Source organism: Macrobrachium nipponense, chromosome 15 (genome assembly GCF_015104395.2).
Source record: "Macrobrachium nipponense isolate FS-2020 chromosome 15, ASM1510439v2, whole genome shotgun sequence".
In the NCBI taxonomy this organism is placed as follows: domain Eukaryota; kingdom Metazoa; phylum Arthropoda; class Malacostraca; order Decapoda; family Palaemonidae; genus Macrobrachium; species Macrobrachium nipponense.
The window spans coordinates 90,090,300-90,108,460 of record NC_087208.1 but is presented as its reverse complement, the minus strand read 5'-3'; positions in this window follow the sequence as shown (position 1 = coordinate 90,108,460).

The following is an 18,161-nucleotide window of genomic DNA, read 5'->3' as shown; positions in this document are numbered from 1 at the left end:
CTTAGATACATATTTTTAGACACGAATTGAAATGTAATGTGTATAAGAAGTCTCATGTCTAATCCAAAAACCCCTTCGGAGGAAAGGGAGATCAGGAAGCACTTCAAACCCGCTATTCCATTGAGACCCAGTTGTGGACACGAATATTTTGAGAGAAATGAAGAGAGAATCTCATAAACACAGGGCACAACTGGAAACTGAAATTATTCAATGACATGCAAAGCTTTAATACCGTAGGGTACATCTGATGACAAAACTGATTAGTTGTAGATTATGGTTCTTCTATGAAGTTGACATAGCGTTAATCCATGAATTTTACAGGCTAACATTTCATAATCTAAATTAACAATTTGTATGTCAGTTTCTTTATTTTTTCAAGCATATTTATTAAAACCCATTGCTATAGTTCACAATATAATGCTTAAAATTTATTGACTGCTGCATGCGGTCTGAAATTTAAAATGTAAAAGTATATTATCTGTCACAAGTCTGAATAAATCGAGAATTTAGCTTTGAAGGTCTCTAAGCAAATGCCAACAATCATGAGAAACACAGAGTGGTTCATAGCGCTTAGTGTCCAATTTTGCTGTTGGGAACCATTCTTTTGGAAATGCAGTAACACCTCTGAATAATCTTCCTCGTTACTTTGCCAAATACAGTACTCCATTCATAACCTCCTGTCGGCAGAGGTCTGTATCTGTATTCATCTATAACTCTTGAAGATAAATGGCACCGATATGTAACACAGAACGCGTTAACTTAATAAATCTTCCTCTTGACAATCATAACGCCCTTAGCCTATTTGTATAATACACACCCACACACACACACACACACACACACACACACACACACACACACACACACCACACATATATATATATATATATATATATATATATATATATATATATATATATATGTATATATATATATATATATATATATATATATATATATATTATTATATTATATATATGATATATATATTATATATTATATATTATATATATATATTATTATTATTATATTATCATATATATATATATTATATATATATATTATATATATATATTATATATTATTATATATATAAATTGTATATGTGTATTATGTATATGTATATATATATATTATATTATATATATATATATATATATATATATATATATATATATATATATATACATATATATATATATATATATATATATATATATATATATACATATATATATATATATATATATATATATATATATATATATATATATATATATATATCTTCGCTTGAATCAATTGCAGAGGGATAACCAGCAACTAAAGGTAAGAGGGTTGCCTGCTTGTTTCATTTTAATTTAAACTAGTGCTGCTGGTCGAATATACTTGGCAATATACTATATAATATATATATATATATCTATATATATATATATATATATATATATATATATATATATATATATAAATATATATATATTGTATATTGCCAAGTATATTCGACCAGCAGCACTAGTTTAAATTAAAATGAAACAAGCAGGCAACCCTCTTACCTTTAGTTGCTGGTTATCCCTCTGCAATGGATTCAAGCTAAGATATAAGCTGGGCTAATGAATCCTCGTAGATACAAAAATATACTTTTTATTTCCCAAACTAGCTAAACATGATATGGAACAAAATGATTTAAAATTACGTAAATAAAAGAACTAAGTCTGACCCTTTGTGATGGTAATTGCTTCATAGCAAAGGAAGTTAAAGGAAAGGAGAACGCATTTTCGAGAAGTTCGGCAGTAAGGAGGCTTTCGCGCCCGTGTTGAAGGCGCCTGTTCTGGAATCGTCAGGTGTGTTGTGGAGTGCAACACGCGCCAATGTGTCAGGAGAAATGCCGCGATTTCTGATGCAATACCTCGTCTAGATTCATCTAGGAAATTCTGGAAATCTCGCGAGTCTGTGACGCTCGCCGTGGGCTCCGCCCCCAGAATGCCGTATAAATATGACGAACGAACTTTGGAGAGCAGTGATCGTCAGAGGAGAGATCGTAAAAGAGAGATACCTGTTAGTCACAGAGAGATATCCTCAGTAAGAGCCACTGGTCAGAATATCAGTGAGAGATCAGCAGCAGTGATCGTTAGAGAGAGACTAGAACCGAAGGAAACGACGAAGGAGGGTCAATCAGAAGAAGAGTTGTTTCGAGAGTTGGTTGGATACTGGTCTAATTGTCTTCAGGATGGACGACCGAGTTTGTCTTACGTTGAGCAGACTTCGGAGAAGAGTTTCCTGCCTTACAAATAGACTATTTTCTGCAATACGGAGTCAAGAGGACGTCTGCAATTGCCGCTCTACTTTTGTGAAGCCACCACTTCGAATTACCAAATTGACTAGCAGGTATTTGAATTGCCTCACTGTTCTCCCAGTTCATGCAGTGTAAGATTCTGTCTTTTTATGTGAATAGGAGATACCATTCTGCATTTACCTTTGTTAGTAAGCTTGTGAATAAACCTTTGTTGTGTTATGTTTCTTTCGATATTCGTATCCCAGTTTTCAACTGTGTGTTTTGAATTTTTTTTTTTTTTATTTCATATCGAACCTGAAGCGGACCTCTCTCAGAGGCCGTAACATTGTGTCGACCCTTGCCAGGATATCTCGACACCGTAACATTGTGGCGACCTTGCCTAGGCTATCAACACTTTAACAGTTTGAAACAGGGAGAATATAGAAAGAATCAGAATGAGTGAGATGGTGAAAGAGTTTATTGAGTCAGGTAAGCTACTAGGTCTAGAGGGGAATGATCTCCGTGAGTATGTTGAAAAGAAAGAAAGGGAAAAGTATGAGAGAGATGAAAGAGCGGCTGAGAGAGAGGAGAGAGCAGCTGAGAGAGAAATGAAGCAACAGGAAAGAGAGAAAGAATGTATGCATGAGCAGGAAGAGAGAGAGAAAGAGCGTATGCACGAGTTAGAAATCGCTCGGTTAAGACAAAGCACTCTTAACAGTCAGTCAGGCCAGAACGAAAACGAAACTGATAGGTTAGGTATGAGTGCAGTATTGAAATTAGTACCAAAGTTTGATGAGGAAGATGTTACGACATATTTCATGTGTTTTGAGAAGTTAATGGAACGAATAGGTTCTCCTAAAGAAATGTGGACTTTATATTTGCAGTCAGTTTTGAGTGGTAGGGCACTTACTGTGTATAGTTGCATGTCTAAGGAGGAATGTGATAATTACGATATCGTGAAAGAAACTGTTCTTAGCGTGTATAGGTTAGTACCAGAGGCATACCGAAAAAAATTTAGAAATTTGAGAAAGGATGAAAATATTACGTATGTAGAATACGGTAAGAAGTTAGACAGGCTGTTTTTTGATTGGTTAACTTCTGCTAAAGTTGATGATTTTGATAGTTTGAAGAACTTAGTGTTGTTAGAAAACTTCAAAGATAACGTATCCCCTGAGATTAAACTTTATATAGAAAATAGGCGAGAAGTATCTTTTGAAGGAGCAACTAGGCTAGCAGACGAATATAGTCTAACTCATAATTTGAGTGTTAGTAAAAACGAAATGATCCTTTGTCTGGTAGAGTGCAAAGCAGTAAAGGTTTCAGCCCTAGTAATAGCAATGCGAGTAAAAGTGACTATTCCTGTTATACATGCGGAAAACCTGGTCATACGTCTAAGGTTTGTAAGAGTAGAATGGCATCTAGTGGCTCAGAATTAACTTGTTTCCGATGTAATGGGAAAGGGCATTTAGCGAGGAATTGTGCAGTAGAAAGGAAGGACGGTAAGAAACCAGTGTCTCTAGTTAACCTTACGTCAAGTAGGAATGATGTGATGAGAGAAACTAGGAAAATTTTGGCGAATTTCTGTCGGAAGGTGTAGTTTCCTCTCTTGGAGGAGTAGATTCGAGAGAAATGGTCTTGCTTCGAGACACAGGCGCCGCTGTCTCACTGATTAGGGAAGAGTGTGTGCCGAACAGGGCAGAAATCAATATGGAAGAGAAAGTCATGTTAGGTGGATTTCCTAACACTTGTGTTCTTTGTCCTTTGTTGAAGTTGAATTTAGAAAGTCATGTAGTGTCAGGAGAAGTAAAACTTGCAGTTGTGGACAGTTTGCCCGTTGAAGGCATCGACATTATTGTCGGTAACGACTTAGCTTTATCCAAGAATGTGAATCCTGTTGTGAGGAATATTCCAGTGCCTGAAATGGTAGTAACTAGGTCGGGTTTAGATACAGACGTAGACTACGGTCATAATAAGTTCGTGGATTCGAACGTGAGTGAGTTCGTAGATATGAACATGAGTAAGTTCGTGGATTCGAACGTGAGTAAGTTTGTGGATTCGAACAAGTGTAAGTTCGTGAATTCGAACAATTGTGAGTTCGTGGATTCGAACGTGAGTGAGTTCGTGGATTCGAACGAGTGTGATAGAGGTAGCGAGGTTGATCTTGGCGTGAGTGTGGCTGAGAGACTGGACTCTATCAATGTTGACAGTGATAGCCAAGGGGAAGGCGTAGCTGTCGAGAGTAACGTAGTAAATGTACCAGTATCTAGTCCTAGTTACGGTGATGAATTAGGCTCTAACGTTTTGGATAAGGATGAGCTAGTCAAGTTGCAGAGAGAGGATGAGACACTAACCCAAATTTTTGAGTGTGAGCTGGATGATGATCTCGATGATGTGTGTAAGGAAACTTTTTGTGTAAAGGACGAAATTTTGGTGTCATGTTCGTCCTAAGTCAGGTAGTGAAGGGGGAATCACAGAAGAATTAGTAGTTCCTAGGAAGTTTTGTGAACTAATTTTGAAGTTAGCACATGATGAGCAAGGACATTTGGGAGTAAATAAAACTTTCAAATTGCCGGGAAACCGATTCAAGTAATTCCCAGAGTTCAGTTGTATGATATTCCTTCAGTAGGCGAATCTTTTGAGAATGTATTTATAAATATGTTCGGAACTTTGCCTAGAAGTAAGGGTAGAGATGATTGCATAACTAATCTTAAGTATTATAAAAACAATTTAAGAGATGTTTGGCAGCTAGTGGAGGAGAACGGAAGCGCTTGGCACTTAGCGAAAGAAAACCCAAACAGAAGTCAAGGGGAAACTGAAGGAAAACCTGATCTTAGAGTAAAAGAGAGAAATTTGTGTGTCAGAGATAAAGTTTTAGTACTAGTCTCGAGAGAAAGTCCATTTTTACCTTATAAGTTCGATGGTCCTTTTTCAGTGTTAGAGGAGAGGGGAAGTATACATTATAGAATTAATGTGGGTAAGAGTAGAGCAAAGGCAATGAATGTAAATTTGCTTCAGAATTATAAACAACGCCCCGTGCTGTGGCCTCCGCCCGTGTAACAGTGTTACTGAGTGAGATTAGTTTTGAGAGGGGTTTTAGTATTTATAAGTTTTAATCAGAGTTCAGAAAACGGAAATAGTAAGAGAGAAGGATAGTATTATAGCTAGTGGCCTCTAGAGATTTTTCTCAGCATGAGTAGCCTAATAACCGTTTTCTGTTATCGCACGAGTGAGTGTGAGTGGAGGAGCATGCGTGTTTGACTGGATTAAAGCTTTATGCAGAATTGTTTCCCTGCTGTTTAATTCTTGCTTCTCTTAAAATAAAATCAGTTGATTTCATTTTTTTTCTCTTTTGGGGGGGCGTGTGATGGTAATTGCTTCCTAGCAAAGGAAGTTAAAGGAAAGATGAACGCATTTTTAAGAAGTTCGGCAGTAAGGAGGCTTTCGCTCCTGTGTTGGAGGGGCGCCTGTTCTGGAATCGTCAGGCGTGTTGTGGAGTGCAACACGTGCCAATGTGTCAGGAGAAATGCCGCGATTTCTGATGCAATACCTCGTCTAGATTCATCTAGGAAATTCTGGAAATCTTGCGAGTCTGTGACACTCGCCGTAGGCTCCGCCCCCAGAATGCTGTATAAATACGACAAACGAACTTTGGAGAGCAGTGATCATCAGAGGAGAGATCTTAAAAGAGAGACACCTGTTAGACACAGAGAGATATCCTCAGTAAGAGCCTCTGGTCAGAATATCAGTGAGAGATCAGCAGCAGTGATCGTCAGAGAGAGATTAGAGACGAAGGAACCGACGAAGGATCAATCAGAAGAAGAGTTGTTCGAGAGTTGGTTGGATACTGGTCTAATCGTCTTCAGGAGTGGACGACCGAGTTGTCTCTACGTTGAGTAGACTTTGGAGAAAAAAAGGGGGGAGTTCCTGCCTTACAAATAGACTATTTTCTGCAATACGGAGTCAAGAGGACTTCTGCAATTGCCGCTCTACTTTTGTGAAGCCACCACTTCGAATTACCAAATTGACTAGCAAGTATTTGAATTGCCTCACTGTTCCCCCAGTTCATGCAGTGTAAGATTCTGTCTTTTTATGTGAATAGGAGATACCATTCTGCATTTACCTTTGTTAGTAAGCTTGTAAATAAACTTTTGTTGTGTTAGTGTTTCTTTCTATATTCGTATCCCCAGTTTCAACTGTTGGTGTTGAAATATTTTTTTTTTTTTTTTTTTTTTTTTATATATATATCGAACCTGAAGCGGACCTCTCTCAGAGGCCGTAACATTGTGTCGACCCTTGCCAGGATATCTCGACACCGTAACACCCTTACAAGACCGTAAACTATCATTCTACTCTCCTGTATTAGATTAAATAATCACCCCTTAAACTCACAGTCTGTTTTGTTATACATTTAAATAGTCAAGTCTTTTTAGAGAACCCATTCTCTTATATAATGCCATGAACCCATCTGAAATAAAGAGACATCTGTTATATTCCCCAACATGTAAAGAAACGTTAAATAAATGTGTACACACTACACTTCCCTCTCTTTTCAAAGGGTAACTTTTCAAAGTCTTTTAAGTTACAATACCTTTACGATGGGTGTGTCCTTAAGACCTCCTTCAAAAGTGTTCTATATCTTAACACCGACAAACAGAGAGTGTCACCTTCTCTAGGACCTCGGGCTGTTGGGCCCATACGTTACACGTCCAAACACACACACATCTGGTCACGCCTTTTGAAATGGCATAGCAACCGAGAGCCGCACCCAAGCTCTAAGAGGTTGTCAGCCCATATGGCATGGTCATCGATTTTGACTGTTCTTTCATTTCAGCATTCTTTGAGGACTTTAGTGATTGTCGCAAAGCCCTCTTGTCACTAAGTGGAGAAAGCTAACATCTATCAATTCACCACTATATTTGCTTTTAAGATATATATATATATATATATATATATATATATATATATATATATATATATATATATATATATATATATATATATATATATATATATATATATATATATATATATCTCACATCACTGGGATTCACATAAATTATTCTAGCTACAAATGCCCTTTAATATCTAATTTGCTCTACCTTGGAACTGATATATTTTCATATATGTAAACTGAAGGGGAATTTTTTGTTTTTTAGTTGATAATAATTTTGTCCCCTCATGGGATTGAGCCACCGTCCAGCGGACGGGGACGAGATCAGGACGACATGAGGGGACGAAATATTATAAACTAAATAATTCCCCTTCGGTTTGCATATATGAAAATATATCAGTTCCGAGGTAGAGCGAATTAGATATTAAAGGACATTTGTAGCTCGATTATATATATTATATATAATAATATATATATATATATATATATATATATATATATATATATATATAAGTATATATAAGTATATAATATTTGTGTGTTTGTGCATTCATGTATACGTACTTTGGTCAGTCTAATCTTTGGTAGTACCTCAGCCACGACATCTGATACCTTCTGCGACAATTTCCGTCTCCTCCTGTCCTTCGCAGCCAAGTATACTTATATACCACATTAGACGTCATCAAAGGGCAGAATCGGTCTTTTACTCTGAAAAGGGAGCCAATTGTAAGGGTTTTTTTCGGAATCAAATTTACGTCAAGGGCATTCAAATGTTCATTGATTATTTTAGTGAAGCCTGTACGGAAGTTGTTAGATTTTATGTACGGAAAGGATCCTTTGACAGCATTTCATTCCAATTATCCCTTCCGAATGAAGATGATGGAAATAAACAACACAATCACGTGCGGAACAGAAATACAGGCAGGACCGCTGCCAGCTAAACCATACAAGTCATGGAAAAAGTTAGAATTTAAGTTCGATTGAAAGACGTGCGTTCGATCCCGTGTATGTCAAAAATGATTTCTGTTCCTTACGTGATTGTGTGTTGATTGTATGTACCATATTCACTAAGAAGGAGTAATTCGAATGAAATGCTGGCAGTTAAGTCACTGCGGATTCTGGAAGTTGGGGATAACACGCTGTTATGCGAGGCAGTGAGCCTCACCAGTTAAGACTTATGGTACATAGTTACCAAATTTTTTATGACGTGTGACTTAGTTGGCAGCGTCCTTGCCTTTCAATTGAAAAACCTGGGTTCGATCCTGATGTGAGTCATATTTATTTTTGTTCCTCACGTGATTGTGCATTGTTTATTTCAATAATAATAACCCAGGATGGAGTCAACGGAAGTCACTATCAATTTCATTGTTGCCCTAGCGGTGCTTTTCCTTATCATTCGAATGGTAAGATATGGTATTATTATTTTCAAACTCTCTCCTACATTTAAGATTTTTAACGTAATAGTTTGATTGTAATTTTTTAAGTGTCAAGCAATTCTTCAAAGATTGCGTTGGGATTTACCTACTGCATTGTCACAATCATCATCGTTATTATAATTACTTTAACTAAAATAATAATAATAATATTGATAGATTTTTTACTGCAATATCTGTATTACGTAATGGTGATAGTAAGGTAGTCTTAGTGTTGATTTCAGGAGGATTTTTTTTTTATCAGTTTCCCTGCAGTTGACTTACAGTGCTTGGATAATGGCATAGGAAGGAGCTCTCGGCAAAGTCGTCTAACTTTTACTTGACCGAAAGTTAGTGACTGATAAAGACACCTTTCCAACTATTATATATGAATCAACTTCGCATTTAAAGATAGCTAAAATTTGTAGCTTAGGTTTTTTTCCGATTATCCACACAGTGATGCACTCACGCATAAATCGAAATCATATAGATATAAAATATTTAGAAAAATTCACTTGTAGGTGCACATTTCATGCGCGGGTCAGTGCTTGATGACTGATAAAAACACGATTAAAGCCAAACGATCAAAGATAAATTAAATTGATCCTGTGGTAGAAGTGAAAGAATACTGCCACCGTAGGTCCTGCGTGCCCTAAAAGACACGCAGTCTTACCTTTTTTTTAGTAAAAGCGTAGGCCTACCGCCAATAACTGTGGAAATTGCTGCCTTGCAGTCTTACTTTTTACTAAATGCCTAGGCTCACTGCCAATAACTGTAGTCGTAAAGACCTCCTTTGCTACCATGCCTGATGATGCCTTTGATAATAATAATAGCTGTTAGTAGTAGTGCTGGTGGTAATAGATACCAAAAACATAAATGGAATAGATGATAAAGATAAAAAAACAGATAAAAACTACGGGGACGAAAAATATAAACATATGAAATCGCCTCAAAGAGATATTTGTCGTTAGTAACATCAGACAAATAAGAAATGGAAGATAATTGGTTCAATGTTAAACTGTGCTTTCCTTGACGATGATGCTGTAAACTGGAGGACCGAAATATCCTTCCCATGAGGAGGGTGACTTTCTATTAGCGGGGATCTGCTGCATCTTCTCTGCGGAAGCTGCGTCCCTCGGGGGCTTCCTAGATCGGCGCCTCTTCTTCCCCGACGTAGAAGAATTTTGTCCTTGTGGTATTCATCACCTACACTCTGTAGGGGCGGTCGAAAATAAAGTAGCTTTTAAGGGCTGCGAATCTCTCTCTCTCTCTCTCTCTCTCTCTCTCTCTCTCTCTCTCTCTCTCTCTCTCTCTCTCTCTCTCATGCCAAGGCGGGTGTACAGTGCCTGTAGGAATATACGGCATTTTTACCCTGATAATTATTAGATCTGACATTTCTGGAAATTGTGAATTGGACAATACGTGGATTAGAAAAATGCTCGGAGCAGTAATTGTTCATTCATTCAATAATTTTAGCGGTTCCATTATTGTCCAAATGAGAATATTTCACGAACCTTATAATAATGATAATAATAATAATAATAATAATAATAATAATAATAATAATAATAATAATAATAATAATAATAATAATCCAAAATACGCACAAATTCGTATGGAAGGCATCAGTAGTGAATATTCGTAGAACAGAGTACTCAAGTGTGAAATATATATATATATATATATATATATATATATATATATATATATATATATATATATATATATATATAAATATATATATATATATATATATATATATATATATATATATATATATATATATATATATATATATATATATATATATATATATATATATATATATATATCTAATAAAAGGAGCCCATAAAAACACCAAAATGTAGAGAGAAAAGTACTATATTTCAGAGACTGCTGTCTCTCTCTTCAGGTATATGAATGAGAAAAGTTTACAGAAAAGGCGGTATTTTATACCAAGAGATTCGTCCACAAGTAAGCCAATTTAGGTCACCCCCGCTGATAATCTTCCTCAAACACAAACAAACGGTCAGTTAGGTATGGACAACAGAACTCGGCTATTTTCAATCATATAAATGAACATAACCATAGAATAAACTGGAATATGTCACGTGTAATTTATAGCAGCAACTGCCGGTACAAGAGTCAAATGATGGAATCGGCCTTAATAAAAGAGAAGCAGGTAATGAACATCTCAAAAGGGAATTGGACATCAGACATCGTCGACGCAGTGTTCATTCAACCAACGCTTAAGAAGATTAAAGGAAGATTATCAGCGGGGGTGACCTAAATTGGCTTACTTGTGGACGAATCTCTTGGTATAAATACCGCCTTTTCTGTAAACTTTTCTCATTCATATACCTGAAGAGAGAGACAGCAGTCTCTGAAATATAGTACTTTTCTCTCTACATTTTGGTGTTTTTATGGGCTCCTTTATTAGATGGAATTCTGTTGTTACAGAACACTTTTACCAGTCATATATATATATATATATATATATATATATATATATATATATATATATATATATATATATATATATATATATTTCACACTTGAGTACTCTGTTCTACGAATATTCACTACTGATGCCTTCCATACGAATTTGTGCGTATTTTGGATTATTATTATTATTTATCTTATTATTATCATTATTATAAGGTTCGTGAAATATTCTCATTTGGACAATAATGGAACCGCTAAAATTATTGAATGAATGAACAATTACTGCTCCGAGCAGTAATTGTATGAACCAAAACATCTAAACACGGTAATGAACAATTTTCTTCTTCTTCAACGGTGAATTTAATAGAAGGTACCAAATTATTTAACTTGTCTAAAAATCTGTTCAAATTTTCGCTCATGGGCCAAACACAGAATATGTCATCAACATATGGAAACCAAAGAACCACCTTAGGCAAAATACCGGGTAATATCTTTACTTCGAAAAATTCCTTATATAGTAGGTTGCAAAGTACTGTGGAAAGGGGATTTCCCATAGCCATTCCAAACTTTTGAAGGTAATAATTTCCGTTAAAACAAAACTTACAATCTATAACGTATAATTTTATCAACTCTAAAATTTTGTCAGAAGCCAAAGGTAAAATATGTTTTGTTAATTTGTCAGCTAAAATGTTCAGTAAATCATCAACTGGGACATTGGTAATTAAAGAGGAGACATCAAAACTGATCATTTTAAAGTCGTAATTTACTCGAGCATTACTGATTTTTTCAACAAAATCTATTATTCTTTATGTGTGATTGAGATATGTTTCCGACAATAGGCATAAGAATCCTAACTAACCATTTACAGTTTATATGAAACACTACCAACAGAACTGATTATTGGGCGGATAGGATTACCAAACTTGTGCGTTTTAATAAGACCATACATATCCGGTGAAGTTACATTTTGCAAGGAAAACTGTTCAACTAGAGCATCATTTCCTTTTAAGACACTTTTTAATATCTTATTGAAATTACTATTAACAGTGGCAAGAGGTTTTTTTCTTAGTTTTTTCTTTTAAAAAGTATGGCAGCATCAGTGGAACTGATTTTATAGGTCTTGTCAATTGTTCTCACTATTCTCGCATGATATCTGCTAAGAGCTGGCCGATCTACATAATTTGGATATGGGGAAAGGCAATAGTTCAGAATATAGTGTCTTTTTTTTATTCCGGTACACGCAGGCAGAAGTTAAATATGGTGTGATATAACAGTTTAGGCTGAGGTTGCCAGCGTATGACAACAAAAATCTGGACGTCGTTCTCGAGTGGTAGAGAATCTACACAAAAGTTTTCTAAGGCTATCAACGTTTCTACCGCCTCGTCGGCGATCGTCTGGACAGGGTGGGTCGGTATATAAAAATAGCCCTAGATCCCTAGTGGCGGAGGAATTGATTTTGGTTGGTTTTTAAGGGATTAGTGCCCCTGAGCGAAGGTTCCCATGCATTGATGGTTGCCCTGTCTACGTATTTGGTGGTGTCGGGAGGCTCAGAGTCTCTGGGGTGGATCACTCACATCAGATGGAGGCGGCTCATGATTGGTCCATTTGCTTGGTTAAGGAGTGCCAGCGGACAGCAATCTGCATCCCGTTGGGAGGTAGTGCCGTCAGTGGACCTCATACGGTGCACTGTAGGCATTACTTATTGTTCTTTGCAGCGTGCCTTTGACCCCTAGCTGCAACCACTTTCGTTCCTTGTACTGTATCTCATTTCATATTCTCTTTCTTCATCTTACTCTCCACCCTCTACTAACACTTGATTCATAGTGCAACTGCGAGGTTCTCCTCCTGTTACATCTTTCAGACCATTTACTGTCAATTTCCATTTCAGCGCTGAATGCCTTCACAGGTCCTAGTGCTCGGCCTTTGGCCTGAATTCTATATTCAACTCAACTCGAAGGCAATCTGCATGCCACTGTCAGGAGGAGGCAAATTTCTTGGATGCTGTTGAGGTTAAGTCTTTCCTTTCCGATATGTAAAGTCTCCAGGAAGCGAAGGCAGCGATGGTCTGAAATATTAATGATAATTTTGATATTGGGAATTATATCATTTACCATTTTATGTTAATATCACATTCATTTTTGGCATGATTACATGCCGTCTTGAACGTGGCCGGAGATCATCTTGGAAAATCTTATTGTGTTCTTATCGTATAAGCACCGAAGCATTCTTTAGCTGGGTGTCTGTACTGTAGACCAGGTTGGTTCTCTTCAGAGGGTCCTGTGACGAAGGGGCCGGGTTGTTCTTTTTATTGAGGCCACTGTTTTTTTTCTTTCTTTCTTTCTTTTATCGTAAATCATAAAACTGGTTTACACTTACGCACTTTTGTGGTGCAAGCTGTTACGGCGTGGGACCGCAAGAAACCGTTACAAACCGCACTATAAACGTACCAAAAGCTTGCCACCTTGCTGGCGAGGGCAGGCGAAGACCGTTAAAGCCGTGTGACGCCGCCCGGATTTTAAATCATTTCAAATTTTTGAGCGGCGTCTGGCGGGTTGATGAAGTCGCACGAGGCCATATTCGGTGTGGCGTGGCCTCGCAACAAAAGAGGTAAGAACCCGCACGGTGCCGTGCCACACCGCACCACACACCCACGTGGTGCGATATGGTGTGACGTGTACCACCCGCGAGGGAGTGCTATGGCATGATGTTATGACGCCGTGATGTGCCTGTGAGGTGCCCTTATGGTGCCTTCATACACGATTAATAAATGATGCGCACATGTTGTGGGGCACACGGCGTGTGTGCAGCGTGTTACAGCGTCTCCCTAGGTAGAATTTTTTTTTTTTTTAGGTGAACCTGAATACTTTTTCTTTCTTTTATTAAGAAATATTACTTTACAATATTATATTTTACAATTTTGTATATACATTATAAGATTTATGTATAATATAAAAATATTACAATTTATTATTTTTCTAAATATGTTTTTAAATTAGAAACATATTGATTCGTGAAAATTTTGTTAACATTAGACTTAAATCTTATAATATTTACATTAAAATTATTTAACAGTCTAATCTTTATACATTTAATAATTTGCTGGTCAGTACTTATTCCCAAATATCTTGCCATCCATATACTTGAAATAAAATCTGCTATTATTACCATTGCTGTATTTTCATCCCTTTTTGAGTTTGCTTCAAAATCTAGTTTTAAAATCCTTAACCTGCTATAAGTTTTTAAATTACAACATTTTCTAAGCAATTCGAATACCCAGGACAACACATTCTTAACCAAAGGACAGAAATATACCATATGCATATTAGTTTCTATGCCACCACAACCGCATTCCTTAACCTCTTTTATTTTCATCATGGCTAGCCTATCATTTGTACTTAAAACTTCATGAACATACTTAAACAAAATTTCTCTACTTTTCTTTCTATATACTTATTATTTACATGTTCCCAAATTAGTTTCCTGTTGAATAATGGATACAATTTTTCAATATTTAGAACATATTCACTGTTTTTCATTAATTGTTCATATACCACTTTCGTTTTTATCTGTGGATAAGAGGTCATCTTCTTAGCACTTCGTAATATGTTTATCATACTTTCATAAAAACTAGGTGTAAAAATAGTACAATCCTGATGTTGGCATTCATTTTCTATAAGGTAGGTTGCTCTGACTTTACAATAATAAATAATCACTTGGTAACCAAAACAACGACCTTTTAAACATTTTAGAAATGTACTAAACATGATTGACTTCGCTTTACACTGAATATCAATAACTACACAACCACTTCTTAATTTTGACAAAAACATAGGTCGATTGGATGGAAGGTTGCCGCGCATTCTGGGGAGGATAAAAGGGACCGGAGAGACCACGTGGGCATCATTCGCGCTCTGACAGCCTGTCGACAATGTATAAATAAATAGAATTTTATTCTTTTAATAATAAATGATTTCTTAGTTATTTTCTTAATATAAAATTATTTTGTACATTTTATATCATTCAAAATGTTTCTTTTTGTAATAAATATGTTGAAATACTTACTTGCATTTACATTTTTCTTATTAATGCTTAATTTATATGTCATGACAATATAAATGATGATATGATTGGGTGCAATGAAACTGAAAAATGAAAAAGCATGGCCATAAAGAATAATAACATGAAGAAATATAACAGGAAATCTAACATGAAATATGATATATGACATATGAAATAAATAGAACTCGGAAAATAACTTACACTAGAAAATGAAATGTAACATGAAATAAATATGGCCTAAAAGGATATAATAACATACAAGGTAAAGAACAATAATATAATATTGAGAAACAGTGAAAATATTGTATTTAAATTGAAAGATAAAAAAATCGTTTTCTTCGCCCACCCCCCTTTTTTAGACTATTCTTATATTTATTTTTGATACAAAAATCCGCCAAAATAACGGAAGTAAAAACTCTAAAAAATATTATGCAAAAATTTATATATTTCCTAAATGATTTTGTTACATTTATTGCCCGAATTTCAGGTGTTTTTTTAAATAATTTTCGAAATGAAGATCAGTCATCAAAAATCAGGCAAAATATTAAAAATATTAGATTCAAATTAAAACTTTTACAAACTGCTTTTAATTTGAAGTTCATTGTTCTAATTTTAGCCAATTTTTAAAATTATTTTTGAAGCAAAAATCATCCATCACAAAGAGGAATGAATTTCAAATAGACATGTTAAAATAATTATTTAAGTTTTGGATTGTGCACTCATTTTTATGACTGATTTTTTTCAAATATAATTACAAAAATCACCTAAAAATGGGACAAGAAATGTAGCATAAAAAGCTTTAATAAACATTCCAGGTTTTGCACAATATTTTTAGGTTTTTGTCTTTTTGTTTCAAAAATCATCATAAAAATACTAAAAACAAAATTAAACTGGAAAAGGCTTAAAATATATATCATTTTAAATGAAATAATTTACGCGTTTTAGTCCTCATTTAGATGTGTTATTTTTTTGTCAAAAATCTTTTAAAAAACCACATACATATTTAAAAAAAAAGTTTCAATTTTGGTACACAATTTTCGAGAGTTTGTTTTCATCTTTTGATGCAAGATTTTTGTGTCAAGAATCATTATAAAAATCACCTAAAAAGGGGGAAAAAATACATTTATGATAATTTTGAATTCGATTTAATTCTGACTTCTGTTTCCATAATCATTTCGAAAATTACCTAAATCAGGACAATGAATATAAGAACTGTTTTAAAAAAATTATTATGAACTAAAGTTTGTGGGAGTTTTTTTCCCCATTTTGTTAACTAATTATGAAAATCGCATAAAGAGGACAAAAAATGAAACTAAAAACCATGTTTGAATTTATATACAATATTTTTGTTTTTTTGGCATCTTTTTGATAAATGATTCTAGCTTTTGTCTAAATTTTAATGTTATATTCATTTACATATTTTTACTAAATTATTTTTTAAATAAAAATCAGTTATCGAAATAGGGGCTAAAATTCTAAAAATGCTGTATTTATTCCGTTTCTCCACCCCCCCATTTTTTTTTTTTTTTTTTTTTTTGCGAATTTCTATATTGAATTATGAAACAAAAAATAGCCAAAATAAAAAAGGAAATATACTCAATAATATTTTGCACAAATTTATTGATGTATTTTTTTTTTTTTTACATTTTACGTTCTATTTCTAGGCAATTTTTAAAATAATTTTTGAAATAAAAATCAGTCATCAAAAAGAGGGAAAAGCTATCAAAGTTAGTGAATTCAAATTAATATTTTAAATGACATCAATTTTGAATACATTGTCTTATTTTAGCCAATTTTCTGAATAAATTTTAAAACAAAAATCAACCATCAAAAATATTAACAAACTCTCAAACATATTGTACAAATATTAAAATAATTTAAAAATTATTTTTGAAATAGAAATCAGTCACCAAAAACATAAGATAATCGATTTTTGAGTGATTTTTCAAACAAAAATCAGTCATCAAAAAGATAAGAAAATTTCAAAAAAATTACGTACTAAAATTGAAATATATTTAAATGATTTTTAAAAAATCTTTTATTGCTTCTCTATTTCATTTGATTTTTAGGCGATTTTTATGATGAGTTTTTGAACAAGAAAACTGCCAACAACCATTGAATAAGAATATCAAATGTTTTGTGCAATAATTGATATATTGTCCTAGTTTTAGGCGATTTTCCAAATGATTTTTGAAATATAAGTCAGTCATGAAAAAGAAGGAAAAATCCCTAAAAATATCATATTGGAAATTATTTATTATTTAGCTGTTTTTTTTCTTTGTTATATTAATTATCCAATACTTATGCTATTACTAAAGTGAAATTTGAAACAGAAATTAGGCCTCAAAACTAGAGCAAATCTAACAAGAATATTGTATCTTAATTGAAATATTTGTTTAGCTTTTTTCTTTTTGATTTTTGTATTTTCGGTCGATTTTTCTAATAATTTTATCAACAAAACCCAGCTATTGAAAAATGTAAAAAAAAAACTGTCTTAAATGTTGTTAAAAAATTTAATTATTTGTTTAAAACTTTTGGTTACATTCTTTTTAGTCGATAGTTTAAATAATTTTTGGAAAAAAATCAGTTATGAAATGGAAGGCGAAACTCCCAAAATTACTGTATTCAAATTAAATTATTTATTAAATTTATTTTTGTTCCAGATTCAGTGTCCTATTTTTAGGCAATTTTTGAAATGTTCTGTTAAACAAAAACTAGTCTCAATAAGGGAGCCAATAAGCGCTAAGATATTGTATTTAAAAAGATATATTTTTAAAGCTTATTTTTTTTTTATTTTTCGGACAATTTTTTAGAGAATTTTTAAAATGATTATTTGAAACAAAGTAATGTGCTAAAATTTAAGTAATTTTCAGGTATTTTCATATTATAAATAGAAAAATATATAAAAAATGAATTGAAAATTGAATAAAAAATAATAAAAATAAATAAATAAAAATAAATATTTAACATTAAATAAATAAGAATAAAAATATAAATAAATAAGTAGGAGTAAATAAATGAAAATGGAAAATGAATAAAAATAAATGAACAAAAATAAATAAATCGAAACAAATAAATAAAG